The sequence below is a fragment of the Dasypus novemcinctus genome, chromosome 20, assembly GCF_030445035.2.
Source record: "Dasypus novemcinctus isolate mDasNov1 chromosome 20, mDasNov1.1.hap2, whole genome shotgun sequence".
NCBI classification, from domain to species: Eukaryota; Metazoa; Chordata; class Mammalia; order Cingulata; family Dasypodidae; genus Dasypus; species Dasypus novemcinctus.
The window spans coordinates 33,189,618-33,199,398 of record NC_080692.1 but is presented as its reverse complement, the minus strand read 5'-3'; the positions used below and the strand labels follow the sequence as shown (position 1 = coordinate 33,199,398).

Here is a 9,781-nt window from a genome sequence, read left to right as displayed (position 1 = left end):
TTTATTAACTTACAGTTTGAGGTCGAGAAAATGTCCAGATCAAGGTATCAATCATCAAGATGATGCTTTCTCCCTGAAGCCTGGCTGCCAGCGATCCTTGGCTCCTTTGCCACATGGCAAGGTACACGGGGATCTGCTGGTCTCTCCCTTCTCTTCCTGATTTTATGGATTTCAATTTCTTGCTTCACGCACTTTTCTTTCTCTTATAAAGGACCCCAGTAATAGGATTAAGACCCATCCTGGGGAAACAGACTTGGCCCAGTGGTTAGGGCGTCCGTCTACCACATGGGAGGTCCGCGGTTCAAACCCCGGGCCTCCTTGACCCGTGTGGAGCTGGCCCACGCACAGTGCTGATGCACGCAAGGAGTGCCGTGCCATGCAGAGGTGTCCCCCCGCGTAGGGGAGCCCCACGTACAAGGAGTGTACCCCATAAGGAGAGCTGCCCAGCGCGAAAGAAAGTGCAGCCTGCTCAGGAATGGTGCCACACACACGGAGAGCTGACACAACAAGATGACGCAACGAAGAGACAGAGATTCCCGTGCCGCTGACAACAGAAGCGGACAAAGAAACAAGACAAACAAGATGCAGCAAATAGACACAGAGAACAGACAACCAGAGTGGGGGTGGTGGGTGGTGGGTGGGGGGTGGCGGGTGGGGGGGAGATAAATAAATAAATAAATAAATAAATAAATCTTTAAAAAAAAAAGACCCATCCTGAATGAGGCGGGTCACACATTAACTGAAGTAGCCTCATCAAAAGGTGCTGCTTCCAATGGCTCCACACCCAAAGGAATGGATTAGATTTAAGAATATGCTTCTCTGGGGGATACCTACAGTTTTAAACCACCACATAACACAAACTATAAATATCTATTATAGAGGAAAGCACACTGTGTGTGTGTAGCTTTTTCCTCTACTAAACTGAGTCTTTGAGGGCAGGATCTGTATAATTTTTATCTCAGTATTTTAACATCACGTACTATTCCTAATATATAATAGGTGCTAAATAAAAGTGTAAAGCTGAATGTTTAAATTAATAAATGACTGTGAGTTATATAATATTAGAAGAATTTTAGCAAATAAATGGTTTGGTACCTTAGCAAAGAAAATTATAATTACTAAGATTTATGATAGTTTCATTAAAACTTGGCAACACTAAACTAAGTACATGTCTGTTTGGAGAAGTGAGAGTATACTTACCAATATTTTTGAGGACAGAAAGGTAGAAGTTATATTAAATTTGGTAGATACTGAAACCAGAATTTGGAAAGTTCTCAGTTCAACAAAGCTATAATCAACCAGGTGTGAGGTCTGCATAAGATTAAACAGTTACTTATGCAAGTAGCGGGTTTAGGCAAGATTTGTTTTAATTAACTGGAAACACAACAGGAGCTGACAGTGTCAGCCACCTTGGTGGAAAATGAAATAAACCTACATTCCTTAACACAAGTAGGGGACTAGACTTGGAGTGGAGGATAAATCTCATTCCGAAGGGTGTGTTCCTCAGACACCCCCTCCCCATATGTGAGGTTTGTCCATCCTTTCCAGAGATGCTTAAGAATGGCCTCTGCGCCCCCTTTAAGACCCCCCCCGGGTGGATTCTTATCGTTCTTTATGATTTAAAGATGGGTGGAAGAGCTAGATGACATTCAAGTTTCCTTTTCCTACTTAGGTCAACAACCTCAATGTGCAGGTTTCTTTCTTAATATTGATTTTGTTATGCCTGCTGTAAAATTGTCATTTAACCAGGGAACTTTTCCTAACTTTTCCAGCAATGATAATGAGTAGGAGTTAGCAATGTACCATGACAGTAAATATCAGAAACAGTATCACCAGATGAACTAAAAAGAGCATTGGGGGAAGAATTACATGAGCTACCAGTCAAGGATGACGGTAAAGATTAAGTAGTCACTGGCACGTTTTTTTTGTGTTAAGTAACTATCCTTTAATAATTGATGTTTTAAGAAATTTCTGTTAGGATTGGGTACAGAATCTCAAACTAAAACTTCTACTGCAGCTGCTGAGAGACAATGCACTGAGTATTTAAGAACTTCAGTAGAGGACAGACCTGTTGACAAAGACTTCTTGTAAATCAATTAAGTTAGAATATTTTGTTTGAATTAACCTAACATAAAAAGTATAGCTGAGTGCACGTGTCCCTGAATGCTTTTGTCCTTCAACACTTTAACCAAATATTTTAAGTATGTATTATATGATTTAATAAATTTCACTATGCTAGCACAATAGATTTTTTACCTGACTTTCCTTAGATTTCTTTGATTGTCATTATTCCATTTTTTTCCTTTCTTTATTTTTAATTGTATTTTTTTGAAAATACATAGATCACAAAAAATGTTACATTCAAAAAATATAAGAGGTTCCCATATACCCTCCACCCTTCTCACCCCGCTCCTCCCACATTAACAACCTCTTTCATCATTGTGGCACGTTCATTGCTTTTGGTGAATATTTTGGAGCACTGATGCTCCACATGGATAATAGTTTACATTGTAGTTTACACTCTCCCCCAGTACACTTAGTGGGTTATGGCAGGATATATAGTGTCCAGCATCTGTCACTGCAATATCATTTAGGACAACTCCAAGTCCCCAAACTGCATCCACATCACATCTCTTCTTCCCTCTCCCTACCTTCAGCCACTACCGTGGGCACTTTCTCCACATCAATGCAACAATTTCTTCCATTACTAGTCACAATAGTTCCATAGTAGAATATCAGTAAGTCCACTCTAATCCATATTTTACTCCTTCATCCTGTGGATTCTGGGATGGTGATGTCCACTCCACCTCTATATTGAGAGGAGGCTTTAATTCCACATGGATGATGGATGCAATTCTCCTGCTTGCAGTTGTAGGCACTCTTGGTTCCCTGGTGTGGTGGTTGACCATCTTCACCTCCCTGTTAGCTGACCCGGGTAAGTGCAATGAATTAGAGGGTAGGAGTCGCAACTCTGCTGAGGCTCAGGGCTCAGCTGGCACATGGACAGTTCGGAGATTCAAGTCTCCTGAGTATACACTGACCCTAGCACCAACCACAGGTTCAGTAAAAGTGACAGAAGAGGCATGTGTAGAAAGGTCACATGTGAGTCCAACTTCATCAAACTCAGGAAAACAAATTCCAAAGTAGGGCCAACTGATATGGCACTGAACTCCAGAGCCATCTGCCATGACCATAGAACCTGTAGGTCTCTGTAGCCCTCAGGAGAACCAGTATCTGGGGTGGTATTTACTTTGGCTGTCTCAGAAACCTGAGCCACTACATACCCGTTGTTATGCCAACCCACCGTGTGGCATTTGTCATAGCACTCTGGCAAAACTAAGATGACCATTAAGAATCTTGTTCTCTTCAGTTTCTGGGAAATTCTCTTATCAAGTAAAAGAAGCCTTATTCTACTCCTAGCATGATAAAATATTTTTATTTTTAATTACAAAAAATGAGTGTGGAATTGCTTCACATCCTTAAGTTGGTAATATGGGCTTTCTTTAAAATCTGGTGATGTAGTGAATTCCACTAACAAATTTCCTAATGTTTACCCATCTTTGTATTTCTGAGAAAACCCTAACTGGTTATGAAATAGTCTTCATTTATTCAATTAATTTCACCAAGACTTATTAAGCTCTGTGTGCACTTTTCTAGGCACTAGACTCATAGCCAGGGAACAAAGCAGACAGTTTCCCTTCCCTTTGGCAGGAGAGACAGACAATACCTAACAGTCATAATAAATCAATAAATCTGAGTAGCAGCTTAGAAAGTGATAAAGTCTATGGTGCAGTCTCTGTGGAAGATGGTTTGGCCGTTGCTCAGAAAGCTAAATATAGAATTGCCATGTGCTTGGCAATACGTTACTAGGTACATGTTCAGAAGAACTGAAAGTCAGACACGAACAGATATAGGTAAATTGATAATCACAGCGGCATTACTCACAAATGCTAAGCGATGGAAACACCTAAGTGTGGGTCAAGTGATGAATGGATAAACAAAAGTGGTGTACGCATACGATGGAATACATGGAATACCATTTAGTTGTAAGAAGAAATGAACTGTAAGTGGTCAGGGAGGACCAGGGATTGGTGAGTGCACCTGAGATTCTGCACCGCAGGGGGCCCTGCGTGGTGGAGATGACCGAGGCCTGCGCATTCCAGATCCGCTTGGTAAACCTGGTGCTTGGTAAGCCTGGTACACCGTCACACTAGCGGCAAGGACTGTGTGTCTCCAGACAGTACCTTCCAGAGTTTTCCACCAAGGCCTCCCCTGGTCTAAGGAACTCCATCAAGAAGAATCAATGGCTCTTAACACCTAGCAGGGATTATGCCAGCACGACATGGGTTGGGATCTGGTGGGAAAACTGACCAAGGACTCAAAGATGCAGCATTGGAGCCATTGGTAGAAAAAACATTAAAAATTGATCAGATGGGCAGATGGTTTGTTGTTGGAGGAGCCACTGTTGGTCTCGGGGTGCTGTGCTTCTGTGGCTTGGGAATGCCAAGCTATTGAAAGGCGTGTGATTTGGCTTCAGTGTGTGAAGGATAGCATTCAATTCTCCTATATGGATTTAACAGAAAGAATTGGTTTAGCAGCTTTGCCTGCCTTGGGGTGAGCAGATCTCCTGCTCTTAGAAGCTTCATGATGAGAGGCTCCTGGGTGATGACGGGGGTCACCCCTATGACCAGGGTCCCATTCCGTAACACCTGGCGTGGCAGCCACATTCCATGGCACGGATGCTGCGGTGGCCCCCCTGGTCTCTCAGGGGGCCCTTTCCTCATCGGGCTGCCTGGCACACAGCCGGTATTGGGGCAACCTCTCCTTGGTGACCATATGGGCTCCTAGGGAGAAGTTCATGAACATGGGTGCCCCCCTAGGAGTGGGCCTGGGTCTTGTCTTCGGGTTCTCTCTGGGATCTGTGTTTCTTCCACCTACCACAGTGGTGGGCACCACTCTGTACTTGGTGGTCATTGGCCTGGGCTGGCCTTTCAGCCTATTCCTCCTGTAGATACCCAGAAAGTGACTGGGGGAGCCGAAGGGGCACCGCTGTACAGAGGCCAGAAGTACGACCCCATCAACTCGGTGATGTGACTCTCCGTGGATGCATTAAATAAATTCATGCAAGTGGCCACTATGCTAGCAGGTGGAAGCAAGAGAAAGAAATGAAGTGACTGAGCTTTTGGCTTCTCTTCTATGTCAGACGTCTTGCTTGATTAGCAGGGGCAGATATTCATTATATAGTCTGTACAAGCCGCTTTCCTTGAAGTTTAGAAGATAAGAACACATCAACATGCTTAAAACGTTCCTATATAATACAATACTGCAGGTCTGCTTTTTCTTCTGGAGAATAGTCAGTAGTTCTCTTCCAAATAAGCACCCACAATTCCAGTGCTCAGGTTTGAGTGATTAAAAATGTTTTGATGATTATGAAAACTAAGGTTGTGTTATCAGAATTGAAGTATTTTATCTATTTAAAAATTTATTTGGTTAAGTAAAAATTAGCAAACTTGTGTTTACCTGCATATTTTTGGATTGCAGAATATTATAAGTAATGTTCTAAGTGACAGAGATTTGGTAAAGGGACCAGAAGAGAAGGGCCATCACAGTCTTCCTTTGAATATTTAGGATTTAGAACTTGTGTAAGTGGTAGAGAGCCAGGGAGAGTTGTCTGGTTATTTGGACACAAACGAGTGACCACTGTTTTTCATCTGCTGGACTTAGCAGGAGCAGTGAGCATAAAACAAAGATGGGTAATCCGTTCCCCTGCCACTCCTCCTCAGTGCTCTTTACAAGGTAGAAGTGGTCATATCTGGCCTCTTATTGTCACAGTGGCCCAGACTGTTAATCAGGGAGGATCCCTATTATAATATATATGTGGACATTTTACTTTTGGATTTCTAGAACAAAATATTCTTAAAGTTACGATGAAGATAAAATGTTCACAGCATGAAGTCTGCTGCATTTTCGAGTAAACAATAATGTTGATAACTATTGAGTTTTTCGCCTTTTTATTGAAATGTGTAATAGAATGCGTGCTGACCTTTCTCTTCTCTTCAAGATTTGAAGCTTCATCCCAAAAGCTTATACTTGAGAACATGGAAGCAGTTTTTCTCCTAAGACTTTTGATTTCTTGTGTTTCCTCTCAGATTAAATGCTAAAACGCAAAGCAAAACTAATTCTGTTTTTATCAAGTGTATCAATAAAAAGTGGAATGGGGAAACTGCTACCTTAAGGTTTTTTCTAGCAAAATTTTCCTTCTTCTGCATAGACCATTATTTAACTTTCTTTTGATGTTTGTAAATTTTTTTGATGCAGAGGAGTTATTTTTGGAAGTCTTTAACAAATGAAATAAGCCTGTGTGATTACCGAGATGATTGCTATTTTCGACAAATATTCATTACAGTAATCCAGAAATAACTATTCTAACGATCTCAAATTATATAGGATGCTTATTTCTGAAATAAAGTTCTAGCCAGAGGGTGAAGAAAAAAGAAAAAGAAGAATTGAACTGGGGAAGCTCATGAAAACAAGGATGAACCTTAAGAAATAAGCCAGTCACAAAAGGACAAATATTGTGTGTTCTCACTGATCTGAACTAAAGACGATGAGTAACTTTATAGAGTTAGACTATAGAATAAAGGTTGGAAGAAGACAGAATGTGGGGTCGAGAAGGGGGAGCTGATACTGAATGTATGTAGACTGTTCAATAAAGTCGATTATGAATATGTGCTATTGGATGGAGTTAATGGTAGCACATTATATTGAGTATAACTAACACTGCTGATTTAGAAAAATGATTGGCTGAAAGGGGTAGTCTAGGGAGGTTAATGTTGCTTGAAAGACAGATATAAGATAATCTAGGGAATGTATAACAGTGATTTTAGAGGTACATGAGAATTGTGGTTAATATTATAAATACAAGAGTGTTCTATTATAGGTGTTAAGAATATGGTAATATATGGGGAAAACAGAACTAATGTAACTTACAGACTATAATTAACAGTAATGTAATACTTTTGTAGCAAAGGCAAAGAAGTTACTATATCAATGCTAAAGGTAAATAAAAGAATATGGAGTTTAGTTTTACGAGATATGAATATGAATAAGCATTTCCCCCTTCATTTTCTTCATTACCAAGGAGAACTTGTCATGTCATTTAACCAATCTGTGCTTTCTGAACACTGGAGAAACAATTTAGTTTGTTTTTAGGATTAAATGAGATAAATATGCCTGGACAGAATTTCTTAATGCTTCCATGTTTTGTTAAGCTGCTTTTTGTCTGTTATTTTATTTTTTGAAGTTGAAATAAAATTTACTTTAAACAAATTATTTTGTTAGAGTTGTGTCTCTTTCATCCAGCACACAGCATACAGTTGAATAAACTTTTTTTCACTGAATCTGAGAGTACTTGTCTTCTTAGTTGGGTATTTATGTTTGTTTTCTTGATATATTTTTTGTACTTGTTATTAAGTTGTTTTTTCTGCTTGTCTAGGTTAAGCTTTTTTATTTTTCTATTAATATTGATAATTAATCAATATCTATTTAGTTTCCTTCCAGATACAACAAAAATCCTTTTTGAATGCTGCTTTTATCTTTTCTCCACCATACCACTTCTATTCATGTCTGTTTAAAATCATCTGGAATTTTATTTCTAGGCTAAAAAATATCTCCAAATTGTTGAAAATCATTTCTGATTTCAAGTTTTAAAGCAATTTTATCAGTAATTATTGAGGCTTAATTATTATTGTTCTCTTTATTTACTGTTATTTTTCTTGGTCCTCTTTTTTATTTGTTTCAGTGGGTAAATCCCTTTAAAAAATCATTGCAAGTCTGAAAACGTCTCTGTTTGCCTTCACAAATAAAAGTTTCCTTGACTTTATATAGAATACTTAGTTTAAGAAGTTATCCCTCAGAAAATTGAAAAAGTTACTAAGCCACATCAGCTTCCCTGAGTTGATATTTTAGTTTGTTTCACTTGTTGGTTTTTGTTTTTTAATCAGGAGGCACCAGGATGGGAGGTGGGAGCTCAACAGCTTGAGCTACATCCACTCCTGGGCATGGGTTTTGTTTCGGTTTTTTAATTCTAGGCTAGCTCTTTTTTTTTTTTTTTAATTTCTCTCCCCCTTCTACCACCCCCACCCCAGTTGTCTGTTCTCTGTATCCATTCGCTGTGTTTTCTCTGTCCACTTGTATTCTTGTCAGCGGCACCAGGAATCTGTGTCTCTTTTTGTTGAGTCATCTTGCTACATCAGCTCTCCGTGAGTGCGGCGCCACTCCTAGGCAGGCTGCACTTTCTTTCTGCGCTGGGCAGCTCTCCTTATGGGGTGCACTCCTTGCACATGGGGCTCCCCTACGCTGGGGACACCCCCGTGTGGCACGGCACTCCTTGTGCGCATCAGCACTGCGCATGGGCCACCTGCACACAGGTCAAGGAGGCCCGGGGTTTGAACCGCAGACCTCCCATGTGGTAGGCAGACGTTCTATCCATTGAGCCAAGTCCGTTTCCCATGGGTTTTTAAGATTACATCCTCTCAGCACATTAATTGAAAATTTTGAACCTCTACTTCTCAAAAATTTTCTTTTATACGTATTTTCTTTTTTGTTTTTTGAAATGTATTCTGGGAAAATAGTATTTTCTTCACCTCATTAATTCAGTCTTGAACTGAGGTCATTCTGATACTTAGACCATCTAATTTTAAAATGTTTTCAATTGATGAGAACTATTTTCCTTTTCTTATGGTAGCCTGTTTTTCTAAATTTAGTATTCCTGAGAACTCTACTTTCATTTTACATTTTTAAAAAGATTTATTTATTTCTCCCCCTTCCCCAGCCCCTGTGGTCTGCTTTCTGTGTCCATTTACTGCTTTCTTTCTGTGTCTGCTTGTATTCTCATTAGGTGGCTCCGGGAACTGATCCTGGACCTTCTGGAGTGTGAGAGAGGTGGTCATTCTCTTGCGCCACCTCAGCTCCCTGCTCTGCTACATCTTCTTATTGTCTCCTCTGTGTCTCTTGTTGTGTCATCTTGCTGCACCAGCTCTCTGCTTCGGCCGGCATTCCTGCGCAGGGCTGCATACCTGCAAGGGGCGGCAATCCCACGCAGGGCGGCATTCCCAGATGGGCCGGCACTCTGTGTGGGCCAGCTCGGCGTGCAGGCCAGCTTGCCTTCACCAGGAGTCCCTGGGCATCAAACTCTGGACCTCCCATATGGTAAACGGGAGCCCAACTGCTTGAGCCACATCTGCTTTCCGTTCATTTTACACGTTTACCTCTTGCCCTCTCTCTGTTTTCAGAGGTTGGAAGCATTATGGAGGTGAGTTTGTTTTTAAGTTCCATAACTCTTTTTTCATGGTGGATGTTTCCTCATATGTTTGGTAAATCTTAGGCAGTCATCTGTGTGGATGGGTAGAGGTCTAAATTGTAGTGTTTTAGTAGCTGGAGTATGTATCCTCAGGTCTGAACAGAAATTCTGCTTACCTGTCAGTTAATGCAGTTCTTGACAGTAAGATTCCCCAACAAGAATGTTTGTAAGGCATAATTTTCAAAAAATCTTAAGCTGAGGCAGAAATCATGTGTAGAGTTAGGCTATCTTTGACTCATGTCTCAGGAATATTGCTAAACATCTCTCATTCATCCTCCCCTCCACCCCAACCCCCACCCCAACTTTCCCACAATTATTTGGTTTTCAGGATCTAAATAAGTACTTTACAATCGCCCATGGGACTTCTTCCAAACCACTGATAACTCTTCTACAGATTTTGAAACTCTCATTCCTGATTTT

The 9,781-nt window shown here is 40.7% G+C and overlaps 1 pseudogene; it reads left to right on the top strand.

The window, feature by feature from the left end:
• Positions 1–3,874: 3,874 nt before the first annotated feature.
• Positions 3,875–5,169, top strand: LOC111766506 (growth hormone-inducible transmembrane protein pseudogene; annotated as a pseudogene).
• The last annotated feature ends 4,612 nt before the right edge of the window (positions 5,170–9,781 follow it).